At 50.9% G+C, this 17601-nt stretch overlaps 1 protein-coding gene across 1 annotated transcript in view; it reads left to right on the top strand.

The window, feature by feature from the left end:
- Positions 1-5702: 5702 nt before the first annotated feature.
- The window catches only part of CREB5 (cAMP responsive element binding protein 5), a 486453-nt gene continuing 474554 nt past the window's right edge, over positions 5703-17601 (top strand). The window contains 1 exon segment of the mRNA XM_007505268.2: positions 5703-5793. The gene's annotated coding sequence lies outside the window, so the exon portion shown is untranslated.

Here is a 17601-nt window from a genome sequence, read left to right as displayed (position 1 = left end):
GAAAGAGAGAGAGAGGGGGGGGAGAAAGGGAAAGAGAGGGAGAAAAACGGAGAGAGAGGGAGGGGGAGAAAGGGAAAGAGAGGGAGAAAAAGAGAGGGAGGGAGGGGGAGAGAGAGGGAGAAAAGGAGAGAGGGAGGGAGGGGGAGAGAGAGGGAGAAAAGGAGAGAGAGAGGGAGGGGGAGAGAGAGAGGGAGAAAAGGAGAGAGAGAGGGAGGGGGAGAGAGAGAGGGAGGGGGAGAGAGAGAGGGAGAAAAGGAGAGAGAGAGGGAGAAAAGGAGAGAGAGAGGGAGAAAAGGAGAGAGAGGGGGAGAAAAGGAGAGAGAGGGGGAGAAAAAGGGAGGGAGGGGGAGAAAGGGAAAGACAGAGAGGGAGAGAGAGGGAAAAAAGGAGAGAGACAGGGAGGGGGAGGGGGAGGGAGGGGGAGGGAGGGAGAGGGAGAGGGGAGAAAGGGAGGGGAGAGGAAGAAAAAGGGAGGGGAGAGGGAGGGGAGAGGGAGAGGGAGAAAAAGGGAGGAGAGAGAGGGAGAGGGAGAAAGGGAGAGAGAGGGAGAAAAAGGGAGAGAGAGGGAGAGGGAGAAAAAGGGAGGGAGAGAGAGGGAGAGGGAGAAAGGGAGAGAGAGGGAGAAAAAGGGAGAGAGAGGGAGGGGGAGAAAGGGAAAGAGAGGGAGAAAAAGGGAGAGAGAGGGAGGAGGAGAGAGGGAGAAAAAGGGAGAGAGGGAGGGGGAGAAAGGGAAAGAGAGAGAGAGGGAGGGAGAAAGAGGGAGAGAGAGGGAGGAGGAGAGAGAAGGAGAAAGAGGGAGAGAGAGGGAGGAGGAGAGAGAGGGAGAAAGAGGGAGAGAGAGGGAGGAGGAGAGAGAGGGAGGAGGAGAGAGAGGGAGAGAGAGGGAGAGAGGGAGAGAGAGGGAGAGGGGGAGAAAGGGGGAGAGAGAGGGAGAGAGAGGGAGAGGGGAGAAAGGGGGAGAGAGAGGGAGAGGGGGAGAAAGGGGGGAGAGAGAGGGAGAGGGGAGAAGGGGGAGAGAGAGAGAGGGAGAGGGGGAGAAAGGGGGAGAGAGAGAGAGGGAGAGGGGGAGAAAGGGGGAGAGAGAGAGAGGGAGAGGGGGAGAAAGGGGGAGAGAGAGAGGGAGAGGGGGAGAAAGGGGGAGAGAGTGAGAGGAGAGGGGAGAAAGGGGGAGAGAGAGAGAGGGAGAGGGGGAGGAAGGGGGAGAGAGAGGGGGAGAGGGGGTGGGGGAGAAGGGGGAGTGAGAGTGGGAGAGGGTGAGGGGGTGAAAGGGGGAGAGTGTGAGGGAGAGGGTGGGGGGTGTATGGGGGAGAGAGAGTGGGTGAGGGAGAGGGGGAGAAAGGGGGAGAGAGAGAGGGAGAGGGAGAGGGGGAGAAAGGGGGAGAGAGAGTGGGAGAGGGAGAGGGGGAGAAAGGGGGAGAGGGAGAGGGAGAGGGGGAGAAAGGGGGAGAGAGAGAGGGGGAGAAAGGGGGAGGAGAGAGTGTGGAGGGAGAGGGAGAGGGGGAGGGGGAGAAGGGGTGAGAGAGTGGGAGAAGGGGGAGGGGGAGAAAGGGGGAGAGAGAGAGGGAGAAGGGGGAGGGGGAGAAAGGGGGAGAGAGAGTGGGTGTTTGGGGGGGGTGGGGTGTTTGGGGTGTGTGTGTGGGTGTTGGGGGGTGGGGGAGAAGGGGGAGAGAGAGGGAGAAAGGGGGAGGGGGGAGAAAGGGGGAGAGAGAGAGGGAGAAAGGGGGAGGGGGAGAAAGGGGGAGTGTGAGTGGAGAATGGGGGTGGGGAGTTGGGGGTGAGAGAGGGAGTTGGGGGTGGGGGTGAAGGGGGTGTGTGGTGGGTGTTTGGGGGTGGGGTGTTTGGGGTGTGTGTGGGAGAAGGGGGTGGGGTGTTGGGGGAGGGGAGAAGGGGGTGGGGGTGGGGAGAAAGGGGGTGGGGGTGAAGGGGGTGGGGGGGGGGTTGGGGGTGAGGGTGAATGGGGTGGGGGTGTTGGGGGTGGGGGAGGGTGAAGGGGGTGGGGGTGGGGTGAAGGGGGGGGGTGTTTGGGGGGGGGGAGGGGGGTGAAGGGGGAGGGGGTGTGGGGGTGAAAGGGGGTGGGGGGTTTGGGGGGTGGGGGAGAGGGGGAGAAAGGGGGAGGGGGAGAGGGGGAGAAAGGGGGAGGGGGAGAAAGGGGGAGGGGGGAGAAAGGGGGAGGGGGGAGAGGGGGAGAAAGGGGGAGGGGGAGAGGGGGAGAAAGGGGGAGGGGGGAGAGGGGGGAGGGAGTTAAGGGGGGAGAAAGGGGGAGGGGGAGAGAGGGGAGGGAGAAAAAGGGGGAGAAAGGGGGAGGGGGAGAGAGGGGGAGGGAGAAAAAGGGGGAGAAAGGGGGAGGGGGAGAGAGGGGGAGGGAGAAAAAGGGGAGAGAGGGGGGAGGGAGGAAAAGGGGGAGAGAGGGGGAGGGAGAAAAGGGGGAGAGAGGGGGAGGGAGAAAAGGGGGAGAGAGGGGGAGGGAGAAAAGGGGGAGAGAGGGAGGGAGGGAGAGAGGGAGGGAGGGAGAGAGGGAGGGAGGGAGGGAGAGAGGGAGAGAGGGAGGGAGGAGAGGGAGAGAGATATGAATACGGTTAACTTCTAAACATTTCCTACACAATGATTTCTAGTTAAGTCTCATGCTTCTATCAGGCAGGCTCAGTTCTGCTAACATCATATCTTTTACATTATAAGGTCTTCCCTATATGAAAATCAGTTGGATTTAATCCTTTCCTTTTTCAAGGAAGGATTTAGTACTGATTTGAGATTTTTGCCTTATTTATAATATAGCGTATCTTCAATACTGTGTATATGACTCCTTGGGGCCCCTTTCTTGACTGAATTCAAGTGATGGCAGATTAAGTCATTGTATCCTGCCTCCTTCTGTGATTCTAAATAGCTAGAGGGCAAGACAGTGTCAATTGTTAACTTATGACTGTGATGGTGAACCTATGGTATGTGTGTGAAAGATGGCATGCATAGACCTCTCTGTGGGTAGGCATGAAGTTGCCTGTCAGAGTTAGTTACTAGAAAGGCAGAGGGACTCGGCAGAGCTGCTCCCCTCCCCCTCTTCACCTCTCTGCCCCTCTGTCCAGCAGTCCAATTGAAGTGTTTACTCCCTCCCCTGAGGGGAGTGCTCTACCACTCCCTTGAGCACTCCCCTCTCTTACTCCCTTTCCTGTCTGGGGTAAGGAGGGGGCACTGAGGCACTCAGGTTCTGGGGGAGAGGGTGGGGCACAACACTCAGTCTCTAAAAGGTTCACCATTACTGATTTATGATATAGACAAGGACAGTAGTCTCCAACCACCTCCCTCCAAGTTGCACCAACTCATGAATGACTCTTCTTGGGGTCCAGCCATTGAACCATTTCCTGTGCCTAATTCTGCTGAGAGAGAGAGAGAGAGAGAGAGAGAGAGAGGAGGAGGAGGTGTGGGAGGTATATCATGCCTTTGTCTCTTTCTTCAGGATTTATCCACCCCTCCTGCTTTTCTCCTCATCCTCAATTCAGTTAGAATATTGCAGACTTTAGGCTAAAGGTATTTCAGTGTAATGGACAGAGCTCTGGACTGAGAATCAGAATGACCCATTCCAAATTCCATCTCTGATACTTATTAGTTCAGTTTTCTCATTTGTAGAATGAAGGGCCTGGAGCCAGTGATTTCAAAGGAGTCTACCAAATCCCAAAATATGATCCAATGACTTCTGCCCATGTGTGAGTGCCAATGTCTGGTTTGTGCCCCATGTCCCTTAATCTTGCATTGGCCCAGATTGCATTCCATTTGTTCTACATATAAAAAAATCCCACCTATATTGTACTTGTATTTCCTATAATGGTATCTCATGGTTTGGGAATGAACAATAGGGAATTTCAAACCAAATAATGAAGATACATTGAGAGCTGGTTGGTTGGGGTCACCCCAGGTGTACATTTGGCTACCACTGGAAAAAAAGTTTTCTCTTTCCCTCCCCCAATCAATCCCACCATTTCTCAGCTGCCAAACCAAACATTGGAGTCCCAAGAAAATGGAACCAATTCCCTGCCCCCTGCATGGCTCTGCTTCTCCAGTCTCCCATTCTCTCCTTTTCATTTATCACCCTCCTCTTTGGTCCAAGTTGAGGGGCACCCAGGCCAGGCACTCACACAGAGCCACTGCTCTGAGTGGAACTCAGGTTCTGTCTAAGCTTGTCTGGCATTTGTAAATGGGAAGGGTTTTTGCTTGAAAGAGGTTCTTTGGAGGCTCACTGGATAAAAAGCCAGGCCTAGAGACTGGAGGTCCTGGGTTCAAATGTGGCCTCAAATACTTCTTAGCTATGTGGCTCTGGGCTAGTCACTTAATCTGGTTTCCTTCTGCCTTGAAATCAATACCCAGTATTGATTCTAAGAAAGTTATTTATTTATTTATTTTTAATTGTAAAGCTTCTTTCCTGGGGCTTGAACCAGAACCTGAGAAGGGGAGGCAGCAGGCCCCTTTCTCTACCTCTTTCCCCTAGACTTTGGGCAGATGGAGAAGAGAGGAGATGAGAAAATGAAGGGCTGAGAGCAAGGAACTTCTGGGACCACTGATAGAATTTGCTTTTCTAAGTTGAGAGAAGGAAGAAAAGGCCAATCACTGCCATAACCCCAAAGGAAATAAGAGGAAAATCCTTCCCCTTAAATGCAGTCCAGAGGGAGCCCCCAGCCCAATGGCCGCGCCCGAAGGCTGCGAGGCTCCATAGAAGCCCTTCGGCGTTCACTTGTCGCTCTCAAGAACGCTCTGGGCTGACAAACGCGGAGTGGTCCAGGAAGCCGGGAGGGCTGACGCGTGTGGAGGGGCCCAGTTTCTCCCCCAGCTCTTCTCGCCCCGAGGTTCAGATCTCCAGCGGGCAGTAAGCGAGCTCGCTGATCCAGGGTCAGAGCCAAATTTAGCCCCTTGCCTTCCCTGTAAGCCCCACCCCCGGTGCTAACTCCAGAAAAGAAATTGAGGTCAGTAATGCCTGATGGGCTGCGGCTGAAGATGAATAAGCAGTTTTTAGTCTCCACAGGCCCGGCTCCCTGAGGAGCGCTTCTTCTCCCGGGGTAGTCCCTCTAGGGGAAGGGCTTCACTTTCTCAACAGGACGAAGTCGGGGCCCGGGGTCGCGGAAGCCGGGGGAGGCGAGTTCCGCCACTTTCCGCGTGGAACCCAATTTGGGACTAAAGTGGCCCTTGACTGGTGCGAGGATTGGGAGCCTGGAGGGGCCAGGCCGACAGGTAGCTTCAAATCGGGCCATCTCCGTCACGGAAAGGAGCCGGACATCTGACGCTTGGGAGTCGGGATGGGGGGTGGGGTCCCACTGTCCTGGAATCAGAGCCGTGCCCTCCCTCCCCCAGCTCCATCCCTCCCTGCTCTGCCCAGCTGCAGCCTAGGAAGCAACGCCACGGCGAGCCCATCTCCTTGCCTCCCCCGGAGCCCTCTCTGAAATCATAAAGATTGTTTCCAAGCTGACTCACACGGCTAATGTCAGGGAGTCGTGTCACACTGCGCTGGGCCCTGCAAGCTGTTGCTTGCGCGGCTGGCGGCCGCGGCTTTCCGCGGGGTCCCGGGGGCCGCTCGGTAGCCCAGCTGCCTCCCCAGGAGGGGCGGGGCCGGTCAGGCCACTCCCCCTCCTCTCCCTGCCGGCCCGCCTCCCTCCCTCCCCAGCGGACCGCAATGATTTAGAAGTTCAGGAATCCCACGTGACGTCACCGGGGGGGTGATGTAATGCGCTCTAAATAGACTGTATTGTAATCTTCTCTCAGTCCAACGTGGTTCCTTCACCCGGGCTCCGCTCTTCCCTTCTCTACACTTGTTTGGTAAGTTCCTAAAAATACTGATCGGTCACTTTGGGGTCTTTTGCACTTCGGTATTCTCGTGGCTCGGGCCTCCCGGGCAGCCCAAGTGGCCTGCCTTGTTCGCACGGGCTCAGCGAGAGGAGTTGAGGGAGACCGAGCAGAGGGCAAGGCACCGGGAAGATCTGTGTGTGGATGTGTGCTTCGGAGGGTTATCAGTGTTTGTAAACAATGGGACGCTAATGGAGAAGCCTGGCCCCTGGGACCTTCCTCTGTCTGCTTATTGAATTCGGCTCTAGCTCAGACCGTGCCGCTTCACCCCGGCTCACTTCTTGCGCGCCTGGAAGATGGGGTCAGCGGCTGCGCTGGGATGCTGAGTGGGAAGGTGTGTGTGTGCGTGTGTATGTGTGTCTGGCTGCCCGAGCCTTGAGTGCGTGTGTTTCTCTCTGAATGACCGCGGGACAATTGGGCTCTGGGCTGCGCTGGCTTCCAGAAACCTGACAAGTTGCTGGATCCCCTACCAATGCGGCTGCGGGGCGAACGCAAACAGGCAGAGAGCCCCGAGTTTGGCAACTTCGCTGCGATCCCCGGGAATCAGCGCACGGAGAAAGTTTTCCAGTTCCGTAGTGGAGTGGCGGGGGCGGCGGTGGGAGCGGAAGGCGGAGAGGAGCTGGAGGAAGAGGAGGAGGAGGAGAAGAGAAGAGGGAAGGGGCTCTCACCTGCGGGCAGGCGGGGAGCTCTTCTCGGCTCCCTTTTGCCGTCTCCCAGACTGCGGCGGGCGACACAGTCTGGGCGCGGGGCTTGTAGGTTTCACGCGCAAACGCTGTTGCGAAGTTTCCTGGTCTGTGGCTTTCAGCTATTGCTGGGCAAGTTCGTGATCAATTTCCAAGCCAGCCCTGGAGACTCAGTCCTCTCCCGCGCCGGTCTCCCTGGACCGTTCTGTGCTCTCCATCCCTCGCCCAATTCCCCAACATGACAGCTCCCCCGCGGCAGAGTGGAGGCAGTGCGAGGCTCCCCAGCTCCTTTCCGCGGAACCTCGGCTTTTGTTGAACCGCGCAAACTTGAAGGAAGTTTCTTATAGGACCCCGAAACGGAGGGGAGAAGGGGAGAAGTTCTTATCCCCGTTCTTCCTTTGCCATGGACTTCTACCCTGGACTAGGGGCGGGCGAGGATAGAGAACTGGTGGATAACTGTCTCTCCCTCCTTCCTTTCTCCTTCCCTCACTGGGCCGCCCCCTAGGATGCCTATTGTCAAAGGCTCCAGACTTGGAGTGGGATGGGTGTCGGCTTCGTTGTTAGGTGTCTGCTTCTCTGTGTTTGCTTGTGAGTTGTTGTGTTTTCCTACTCTTCCTCTCTCCCTCCCTCCTTCTCTGACATGTGTCAGGGAATAAAGCCTGGATACTGGGCCATTACGTCATTCTGCAGACTAGTAAGTGTTTGATTAACAGCCTCAGATACTCAAGGGTTCAGGGGATTTGAAATGCTGACAAAGCAACTCTCTCCTCCCACCCCCATCCCTGGCCCCCATATCTTGCAGCCACTAAGTCCCTGAGCATCTCGTGTTAATATAGCCCCCCACCCCCACCCCCATGCCACTATCATTCTCCCTCTGGCTAAGGCTTGTCCCTTAAGAGTGGGTAAGAGCTCTTCTGGTGTGTGTTCGGGGAATACACTACCTGATCGGCTCACAATCTGTCCTTCTCCATTATTTAAGGAAGGCGGGAGTGAGCTTTCATTTCTAGGGCTTATTAAAATATTTAGCACCGGGGAAAGCAGCACACTCAGAAACCAGCAATTGTTTAGAAGAATGAGTGGAGATGACTCCGGGTCCCTGATGTGTGACTGTCTAGATCTAGACAGACATAAGGAAAATCACACATGATGTAGATCATATTCAGAACCCCCCTCCCCCAATAACATACTTCTTCCTAAAGAAAACCTTCTTTCCTGGGTCCATTTTCTGTAAGAGTTAGGAGGAGGCGGCAGCAGCGGCAGAGGAGGAGGGGAAGGAGGTGGTGGTGGTGGTTGTGTGTTGATTGGTTCAGCCTTTAATTGGAAGGAGTCAAGATTAGACTATTTAGACAATCCCCAAATAAGGGCCATTGAACCCCCCTGGTCCAATACCGTGGAAATTGGAGGAGAGGGGACTGTGGTAGGATTGTATCTTGGTCTTTTCTTTAGGTTTTTGCCATTCAAAAAAAAGTTTACTTCACTCAGAAATCTATCAGAATTCTCTTGTGTGACCGTGGAGATGGAAATAAAAAGAGAGAGAAAAACCACGGGCGACAAAATCCCAAAGAACTCGTATGTGTGTGTGTGTCCGTGGCGCTGAAATCGTATTTTAGAAATCAACAGAGATCACCAAAGTGGGGGGGGGGGGAGCAGAGGATTTGGGCGCTGGCGGAGTTGAAGTTGATGAAAGCTGAATAAAAGAGAATTTATATTCTAAGTTTGTGGGAATTCCTGGAAGCACACACATCCTCTGGTATCAGCAACTCTGCTTTCTTTTGGGGGGGGGGTTGAGTAAGCTTTACATTCATTCATTCAATCAACCATCGAGTCTTTATTAAGCACCTACTATATGCCAGGCAAATGCTAGGCGATGGGGATACAAAGGAAAAAAGGGAAACACTTGGGGTCAGCATTGACGAGTTTAGGGAGCTATCTGTGTGTGTGTGTGTGTGTGTATACATATGTAGATGTGTTCCTGCCCTGCGTGTATAGACGGATCTGACAGAAAATGTACGTACAAAGCCCTGGTCCTTCGACCTGAAGGAAAACTTCGAGGACGAAGCGCTGGAGGAGAGGGTGATTAATGATCACTGATTTAGCGATAAGTGATTAGTGGTTTATTCAAACTGTTACCTCTGACCAGAAGCACACATCAGAGGATTAACAAGCTCTTTAGATGAATGCTCATTAGTGGAAGGGGGAAAGCAAAGATAATAGGCGGGCACCCAGGGACAACTTTCGAAGAAAATCATTCCCCCAGTCTTTGGGAATAATAAGCTCTATTAGCAGACAGCCTCTTTAATTTAAAACTTGCTTTTATCTTGTAAATCAAAGTTAGGTGCAGAAGTTCCCCCCATGCTATTATAGCCTAAATTTTCCCAGATCCACGGGACATGGATTATCTCGGTAGCGATACTTACCCCTGCCCCGCCCCCCTTTCATTTAAATAAACAATGGGCACGTTAAAGCCCCGGAGCCCTGACTGGCGTTTGCAGCCCCAGCGCCTAGAGGTGTTCCCCGCTTTGCCAGGGCAGAGGGTGAAGCCTCCCCGACGGCTAACTAGGTGGCGCCCTGTTCTTTGGTGTGCTCCCCAGCCCTCCGATCGGGCTCTGGACAAGTAGCTGCTTGCTAGGGGTCCCTCAACGACTCTCAGAGATTCCGTGGATTCCGTGCCGGGCTCGATCCCGGCTCGACAGCCCGACAAGTTGTTCGTCACATTTTCCACGGCAGTTCAAGACTAGTGGAAAAAGCCGTCTCATTGCTAGGAGAAAGTGGCCCAGAGAAAGAAAGGTACCCACGCACAATCTGGATCGGGGCTCCGCCTGCCTGAAGGAAGCAGAGCTAGCTCTCCGGCGGCGCAGGAGTCTCGTGGTCTGCAGTCCGACCCAGAGGACTCCCCCACGCCTCGCCTCGCAGCCTCGCTCCCGCCTCTTGTCACTGGCGGAAAAAAGGGGAGAGAAGCGGCTAGAGAAGAAGAGCTTGCTCTGGTGCTTTGAGGAAAGCCTCCCTCGTTCACAGAATGGTAAGCAAAAGATTTCCTTTGGGCTTTGGACTTGGGCGAGTCGGGCTGCCTTCCCTGTCAGTTTCTGGGTCAGTGCCTTAGAAGCTCAGCTCCGAGGGCGAAAAGATGCCGCTTTGAGGTCATCCATCGCCCGCTGCTGCTTTGCGTGTACTTTGTGCGTGTGTGCTTGCGTGGGGCTGCTCGCCGTTGAGCTCCGTGAGAAAGCCTCTGCCTGGAGATCTCCGGGAAGCACTTAGGGGAACTTGGCGGCTTAAAAATGTTCTTTTTTAAAAAGGGGGGAGAAACAGCCCCATGTCCCCGGAGGATCTTGAACTTGGTGGACGCCTTGGGACAAGCATAGGGACAGCGCTTTGGGGCATCGGAGGGTGGGGTAAAGGGACGTCCGAGCTCTCTCTTCGGTTTTAGAATTTACAGACATCTCCCTGGCCTTTCTTAAGAGAAGGCTGTGGCCCTTCTCAGTTTCCCTTTACAGCCTGTTGCATTGATCCCAGAGAAGTAATTCTGGGCATTTCCCTCACTCTGCAGCGTGAAACCTTAATGGAAAGCTAAGACCAGAGGGCTGCTCGATCAGCACCCACAGTCTCCCTGAGGTTGTTTCTGTTGAAAAAAATCGCCCTTGCCGGACGTGGAAAGGCCAGAGCCTCCCGGGAATGAACCTAAAAGGCTTTGCAAACTTTGAAATGCCGGATAAATGGCAGTTGTTGTTATTTAAATGGTGATGAATAATAATGGCCTGGTAAGCTACCTAGCTGGTAAAATAAAAGCTGGCTTCCTCGGCAGTAGACATGGTCATTTGGGATGAGCAGGCCTATTTCCTGGAGCCGCTTCACTAAAATCAGGAAGCCAGTGGACTTTTGATTTCCCCAAATGGCACTATGAAGTTGGGATGACTTTGGGGTCCCAGGTTTCCCCACACTTCCCTGTACAGGTTGTCAATTCTTCCAAGTTATCTTTTCTCTTTTTAAAAACGGAAATAGTTTGTCAGCTGTCCAGACCTTCGCAGTTAAATTCAATCAAGAACTCGGATCTTCTCAGGCTCTCTCTGTCCTCAGTCCCTCTCTGGTTTCCCCAGGCCGCTGGCCTCTTCCACTGAGGTTAAACGCCATCATCCCTTACTATTTCTTCAGCAATTTGGTGATATCTTCCATTAAACACAACATTTGCTTTGAGACACGCGTTGGGTCTTGGGTGGGTGAACAAAACCCCTCAGTCTCCTGTGAAGGGAACAAACAGTTAGACCTGGCTGGCTCTCTTTCCTTTTTGATGCTAGATTTGAACGGTGGCCCTGGTAGGGAGCGGAGGGCGCTTGATTATTTCTGCCATCCCTTTTGTTGTTGTTTTTTACTTTAAAGCGATGGATTTAGTCACCGAATTAATGTGATCCTGGCCAGTGCCTCCTAGCTCTCTGCCCCTTTCTCTTCCTCCAAATTGGATTTCTCTATCAATTTAAGATCTTTTAAGAGGCTGCTTTCTTGGATGGAGAGAGAGCAATGATCTCAGGCAATTTATTATCTTGTCTGCTTTGACGACTGGCCACATTATAAGAATCCACGGATTCTTTCCCAAGTCGGTGGTTAAAAATGCAAATTGGAGACAATTTCTCTGAAAGATGTTTTAGGCACTAGTGGACCGCATTGTATGCAGTAGGTCACTTTGCCTCAGACCTTCCAGTGTGTAAAAGACTTGCTTGTGGATCAATCACCAAGAATCATTTTTGCTTTGGTATTTGTACCCAAACCACATTTAGCCTTTATTTGGGGAGGGGGGGCCCCAGGACCTGATGGAGGAACACTGGCACTTTGGAAATGACCTCATGTGTAATGTTTTCACTGAAGACTTATATCATTTTGCAATTAGGAAAAAACAGGCAATTAATTTCTTTTTTGGGTCCATTACTATTTGTTCTTGGGAAGCCCGAATCATGAATTTAGCCTGTGGAGAGTGGAAGAGGCTCTTTTGTCGGAGGCTCAAGATAAGCATACTCAAATGCAGCTTTATAAACACTGAGAGATTTTCCAAGGATTTTGTGGAGGGCTGTAGGATTTTCAAAGTAAAACATCTGGCATTTAGGACAATTTCCTGAGCTTGTAAGATGTTAGACTTCAGTTTTTATTTGTTGTCTTAAAAAAAAAAAGCACTGAAAATTTTCAGGTATTTAAAAATATTTTAGAAAATTATTCCTTTCTGTGTTTTCTTAATTTGTGACAATGCTAATTGCTAGCCTTGAATTAATGAGGGCTTAAAATCATTGAACTTTTATTTTGCTCAAAGGGATAGCAAGAGTTAGGAAGAATGCTTCTCCAGAATCAGGGAGCCTGTTGTGGTAGGAAAGCATTGAATTTGAATTTAGAAGACCTGAGTTCAAATTCTAATTCTATTACTCCTCTTAACTTCTCTGGGCTTGTTATCTTTTTACAGCAAGGGCATGGAGTGAGATGATCTTTAAGATGTTGCTGTATAACTCCAAATCTGAGTTAGAAGGAAGCAAATAATCTAGTCAAATCTCCCCATTTTCCAGATGACATAACTGAGTACCAGGCAGGTAGAGTGGTTTTCCCAAGGTGACTCCAAGTCCGAAGTAGCAATGCCCCAAGTTCTGAATCCAGGTACCTGCTCTCTTTGCCTTTAGGCCCAGTTTTCTTCTTCCAGGTGGAAAGGATCATGACAATACTCCTTGTTGCCATAAATCAAACCAATCACTTAACTGGAGTTTCATGTACTTTTCAACCCTCTTGACTTTCAAACTTTAAAAGATCCTTCTAGCGTCAGGCCCAGAGAAGAGAAGTCCTGTGTTCAAATCTGGCCATTAGTCACTTTCTAGCTGTATGATGTTGGGCAAATCACCCCCCCCCCCCCATTAACTTGCCCTTATCACTTTTAGGTCTTGGAACCAATAAACAGTATTGATTCTAAGATGGAAGAGAAAGGTTTTTAATAATAAAAAATATTTGTAAGAAAGATGGTTCTGACTTAAAAAGTCATTTGAATTATTTCTCCTTTGAGTTTTAAGTTCCCCTTTTATTGATTTCTTTATTTCTTTAAAACTTTTTTACCTGCCATCTTAGAATCAATACTGTGTATTCATTCCAAGGCAGAAGAGTGATAAGGGCTAGGCATTGGTGGTTAAGTGACTTGCCCAGGGTCACACAGCTAGGAAGTGTCTAAGATCAGATTTAAACCCAGGACCTCCCATCTCCAGGCCTGACTCTCTCCACTGAGCCATGTAGTTGCCCCCCCCCCCCCCTTCTCTTTATTTCTATATGACTTCAGTAAACTTTAAAAGTCTGCCTTCTCTTTTGATTGGATTTTAAACTCCTTCTTGTTCCTTCTATCTTGAGAGTATGTATGTGTGTGTGCGTGTGTGTGTGTGTGTGTGTGTGTGTGTGTGTGTGAGAGAGAGAGAGAGAGAGAGGAGGAAGGAGGGAAGGCTAGAGAGGCACAGAGAAAGAGACACAGACAGACAGAGAGAAGGAAGAGAGGGAGAGACAGAGACAGACAGGGAGACAGAGAGACAGAGAGAGAGAGGGAGAGAGAGGGGGAGAGAGAGAAAGGGAGGGAGGGAGAAGAGGGAGGGAGAGAGAGAGGGGGGAGGAGAGAAAGGGAGGGAGGGAGAAGAGGGAGAGAGAGAGAAGGGGAGAGGGGAGGGGAAGGTAGTAATAACACACTTTTACCTTGTCCTACAATGTTGCTGGCAGAGAGATAAGATATTGTCTAGGAAGATCAACCCCATTTTTACAAGTGAGGAAACAGACTTGTCAAGTTTAAGTAGTTTGTTTCATTGGAGTCATAGAACTGGAAAGTGTGGCCTCAGGATTTGAACCCAGACCTTCCAACCTCAGACCCCAGCTGCCCATTTGGTTATAGTATTCTGCCCAACTACATACTCAAATTTGGCTGAGCATGATACAAGGAATTCAGTTGCCAGGCTAGGGAACTAGTCTTCTTTTCCGTCCAAAGCAGGACTAGCAGAAATGATTTCATTTGTGGCACAAAAAAAGCATCTTTCTCCTTTTTGACGATAGTGGGGACGGCTTCCTCCCAAATGGGGGGCTGTCAGCCTAGCTGTATTCCCTGCCCTCCTGCTCCCCGATCCCCACTTCGGCCTGTCTCTAGGACTTGTTTAGGAGGGTCTGGACGATGATTTGGCTGATGTGGGAAATGAATGGAGCTGGTAGGTCCCAGGATGCTACCCCGGGATGTTCCCTTCTTTGAGATTGGCCTGGCAGGATCTGATACATCCCAGATAGATGAAAGTCCTTCATCCAGGAGGCTCCAAAGCGCAGTAAATGGGCTGGAGGCTGGAGGCTGGAGCTCGGTTCGGCCAGTCTCAGTCCCACCACCTCAAGGCCAGGAATCCTCAGCCTGGGGCTTCAGCCCTCTCGCTTGATGGATCGTCTCACTTAGGATTCTTTTTCCAAAAAGTGTTGCTGTCACGGCTCGGCCCCTTTTCATTCTTCGTAATCTTGGCTTTCCAACAGAGCATAACTTGGACTACTTCAGGGCTGAAGGATCTCATACCTGGGTGGGGCCTTTCTTTTGCCATGGAGGGTCAGCCCCTTCCAAGCTTTAGAGAGGGACCTCGTAGTATAGACTCAGAGAGGAGAGCTGACAAGGCTTCCCAGGCCCTCCAAGCCCCTAATTTGGCACACGAGGACACTGAGACCCAGAGGGAAAGTCGATTAAAAACAGCCAAACCCTCACATCTTTCTTAGAATTAATACTATGTAAGTAGCATTAAGCACCCACTATGTGCGCTTTCAGCTTTCAGCCTAGGATCCACCAGTGATTTCACGCGGTCTTTTCCTATCACTTCACTCACTCTTCAGGCAACATTTTTCCTGTTTAACTAATGGAGCCCTGAACAGAGGGAAGGTTGGGTGTTTGCTGGGATAAGCTCCATCCTTTCAGGGTGCCTTATTTCTCCGTCTATTGAATAAGGTTTGACTAAATGACCTTGAAGGTTCCCTCCAGTCCTGAGTGCATGCTTGGAGTGGTTAACAAGGAAGTCCTAGAGTCCAGGAGGTAATCCATACCCTACGGGGCTTTGGGCACCGATTCTGAAGTCTGGGCCCACTGGGACACTCGGGGGTGAACAGAACCGCCCCGGAGAGCCCCCAGGAAATGAGGGTCCAGGAGCCCAGGGATTCCTTGAGACCCTACCAAAGCCCTCTATTGGTTATCCACAAGGAAGCTGGTAAATCTGAAGTGAGATTAAGCAGGACCCTCAGCCGCTACTGGGCCATCAGCTGTGAATGAGGATCACCCATTTAAATCTAGTCCGTCCCGTCGAAGGAGCCAGGCTTGGGCGCGTCCTTCCAAAATGGCTTTCAAGTTTGCTTTGTCCTCTCCTTCTGTTTTGTCAATGCAAACATTTCCCAGGCTCTGCTTTTTAAAGCATCTATTCCAGCTGCTCAGCGTTCCCCAGAACTCTGGTGGGAAGGAAGCACCCACAAAGGAGATGTCAGCCGGAAAACTAGTGTAAAAATTTGCATCCCAAAGAGCATTCCTGAAGTTGGACAATGAGAAAGTTCCAGGGGTCCTCTCGAACCTTCTGTCTTAGAATTGTATCCTTTCCAAGGCAGAAGAACGGCAAGGGCTTGGCAATGGGGCAAGTGACTCGCTCAGGGTCACACAGCTCTAGGAAATATCTCAGGTCATATTTGAACCCAAGTCCTTCCATCTCCAGGCCTGGCTCTCTATCCACTGGGCTACCTAGTTATCTCAGGTGTTCTTGATACTAACTTTATTTCCGTGTTTCAAATTAATGCAACGGTGTGGTAGAAAGGTACTAGATTGGGAGTCCAGAGATCTTGGTTCCAGTCTTGAGTCTTGGCCCCACCCCTGATAAGCTGTAGGACCTCAGATAAGTCCCTTAAATACTTTATTCCTCAGTTTCCTCATTTGTAGAATAAACTTTAGTCAGGAGGAAGATCATATCCAGATTTCTTTCTATCTGTAAGATTCTAAGATTCCATTCAAAATGGGGATGGTTCCCTCTTTCTGTCTCTCTCTCCCTCTCCCTCTGAGTCTTTCTCTCTTTTCCTCTGTCTCTGTCTCTCCCTCTCTCCCCATCTCTCTGTTTCTCTTTGTTTCTCTGTCTCTGTTTCTTTGTCTCTCCCTCTCTCTCTCCCTCCCTCCCTCTCCCTCTCCCTCTCTCTCTGTCTCTGTCTCTCTCTGTGTGTCTTTGTGTGTGTGTCTCTCTCTTTCTCAACAGAGGCACAAATATAAAAGATCTAGGAAGAATTTCCAAAGACAGAAACTAAATGAGTAGTCATGGAATCAAGCAATGTTTAAACCAGAAAGCACCTTAAGATGCAGCTCGATTCAATCTAACAAGCATGCGTTGACCACCTACTATAGGCTGGCACTGGGGATATAAAGGCAAAACCAAAACAGTTCCTGGCAGGGAGGAGCTTACAATCTATGGGGTTCTATGAGGAGGGATGAGGCCCAGGGGACAGATTAGGCAGAATCCTAGAGGTGGGAGCTGGATGGTCTTGACCAGGGACCACGAGTTGGCCTAGTCAAAAGGGCTGATCCTGACTTAAATACACCATTCAGGGAAGGCAGGTGGCCAATAAAGATGGGCCCTTCCTTTGACAAGATCCATTTGGCTCCACCTTTGGCAAGGTGCCCATAGCAGCCATATACCAATTGAGACTTATAAAGGAAACAGTTCAAGGAGGGATTTGCTGTTTGGGATTTGTTTTTAGCTGCATGTTTCTTCAGGCCCCCGAAAATAGAATTGGATTTGATTTACTTAAAGCATTTATCATAGTAGGAAAAGAGCTGAAGTTAGATGTCATGGACCTGGGTTTGGTGATGAGCATCAGGGGATCCTTTGCTTTCTCATCTGCAAAATAAAGGCATTGGTGGTTCCTTCCAGCTGTGAATCCTATGATCCGGGAGACCTTGGACAACTCCCACTGCCTCTGTGGGCCTTAGTTTCCTCATTTATAATATGAGGAGCTTGAACAAGTTGGTCCCTAAAGAGGGTCACTTCAAGATCCCAAACTACGACCCTTCCCTGCAGCTACCCTTACCTTTCCCTGCCTCATGGGGAAGCCTCTGGGTTTGTGGGTTCCATTCTTGGAAAGACGATACTGGCCAGACTGTTTCCCAGTGCATGATGCCGTTTGCTTGGCTTCTGGCTAGCGTAGACATTCGTCAAGCCTGAAGAACCACCCAAAGATGAATCCTAAAGACAAACAGGAGGCATCTTGAGCCTCTCCATGGCTGTTTTGGAGAGGGAACAAGCTGCGCTGTTTGTTGCAAGTGAGGAAAGACTTTGCTAATGACCCCTTGTGACTTTGTGTTGTGAATGACTCTGCATTCCTGAACTGGTGAGTCATTTTTCTCCCCTGAACATCCATCCTTTGCCCAACCAGATGCGGGCATCCAGCCACGTGCTGCTGTACTGAGGCCTGAGAGGCTAGCTCTGGTGTGCCTACATCCTCGTTAACCTGTAGGAAAACGTCTCAAATGAGACACCATCTATAAAGCATTTAGCCCAGTGCCTGGCACATAGGTGCTCTCTGCATGCTAGCTATCCTCATCTCTTCAGTGCCTGGCCCAGGGCTAGGGGAGGGACTTCAGACATGCTCATTGATTGGTGATTGACTATTGATTGGTAAATGTAGTCTCATTCCTATTTTACAAGTAGAGAAACTGAGGAATTGGGATTCGTGGACCCTTAGAAGTGATTGTTGATGGGTTGGATTTGGATCCCGAGGGACTGGCTTCTTTTCCTGACTGCCAGAAGGCAGGGTGAGGAAGAATTCTTGGCCAACAGCACACGAAGGAACAGACTCTCCCTCTTACACGAAATAGAGGACATGAAAAGACCAGGGAGACTCTGATCCCTGGCCGTGATGTTCAGACCCCTATAGGCATGGCTACGTACCCCACTTTCTGCCAAGAGAATGTTCTAAGTCTCAGGACTATACTAAATACCTTATGGATATTATTTGATCCTCCCCACCCTGGGATGTAGGTACTATTATATCCATTTTACAGTTGAGGAAACTGAGGTAAACAGGTTAAGTGATAGTCATACAGCTGGCATCTGAGACTGCATTT

The sequence above is a fragment of the Monodelphis domestica genome, chromosome 5 (assembly GCF_027887165.1).
Source record: "Monodelphis domestica isolate mMonDom1 chromosome 5, mMonDom1.pri, whole genome shotgun sequence".
Classification (NCBI taxonomy): domain Eukaryota; kingdom Metazoa; phylum Chordata; class Mammalia; order Didelphimorphia; family Didelphidae; genus Monodelphis; species Monodelphis domestica.
Note: the sequence above shows the minus strand (reverse complement) of the source record. Positions and strands in the feature narration are given on the sequence as shown.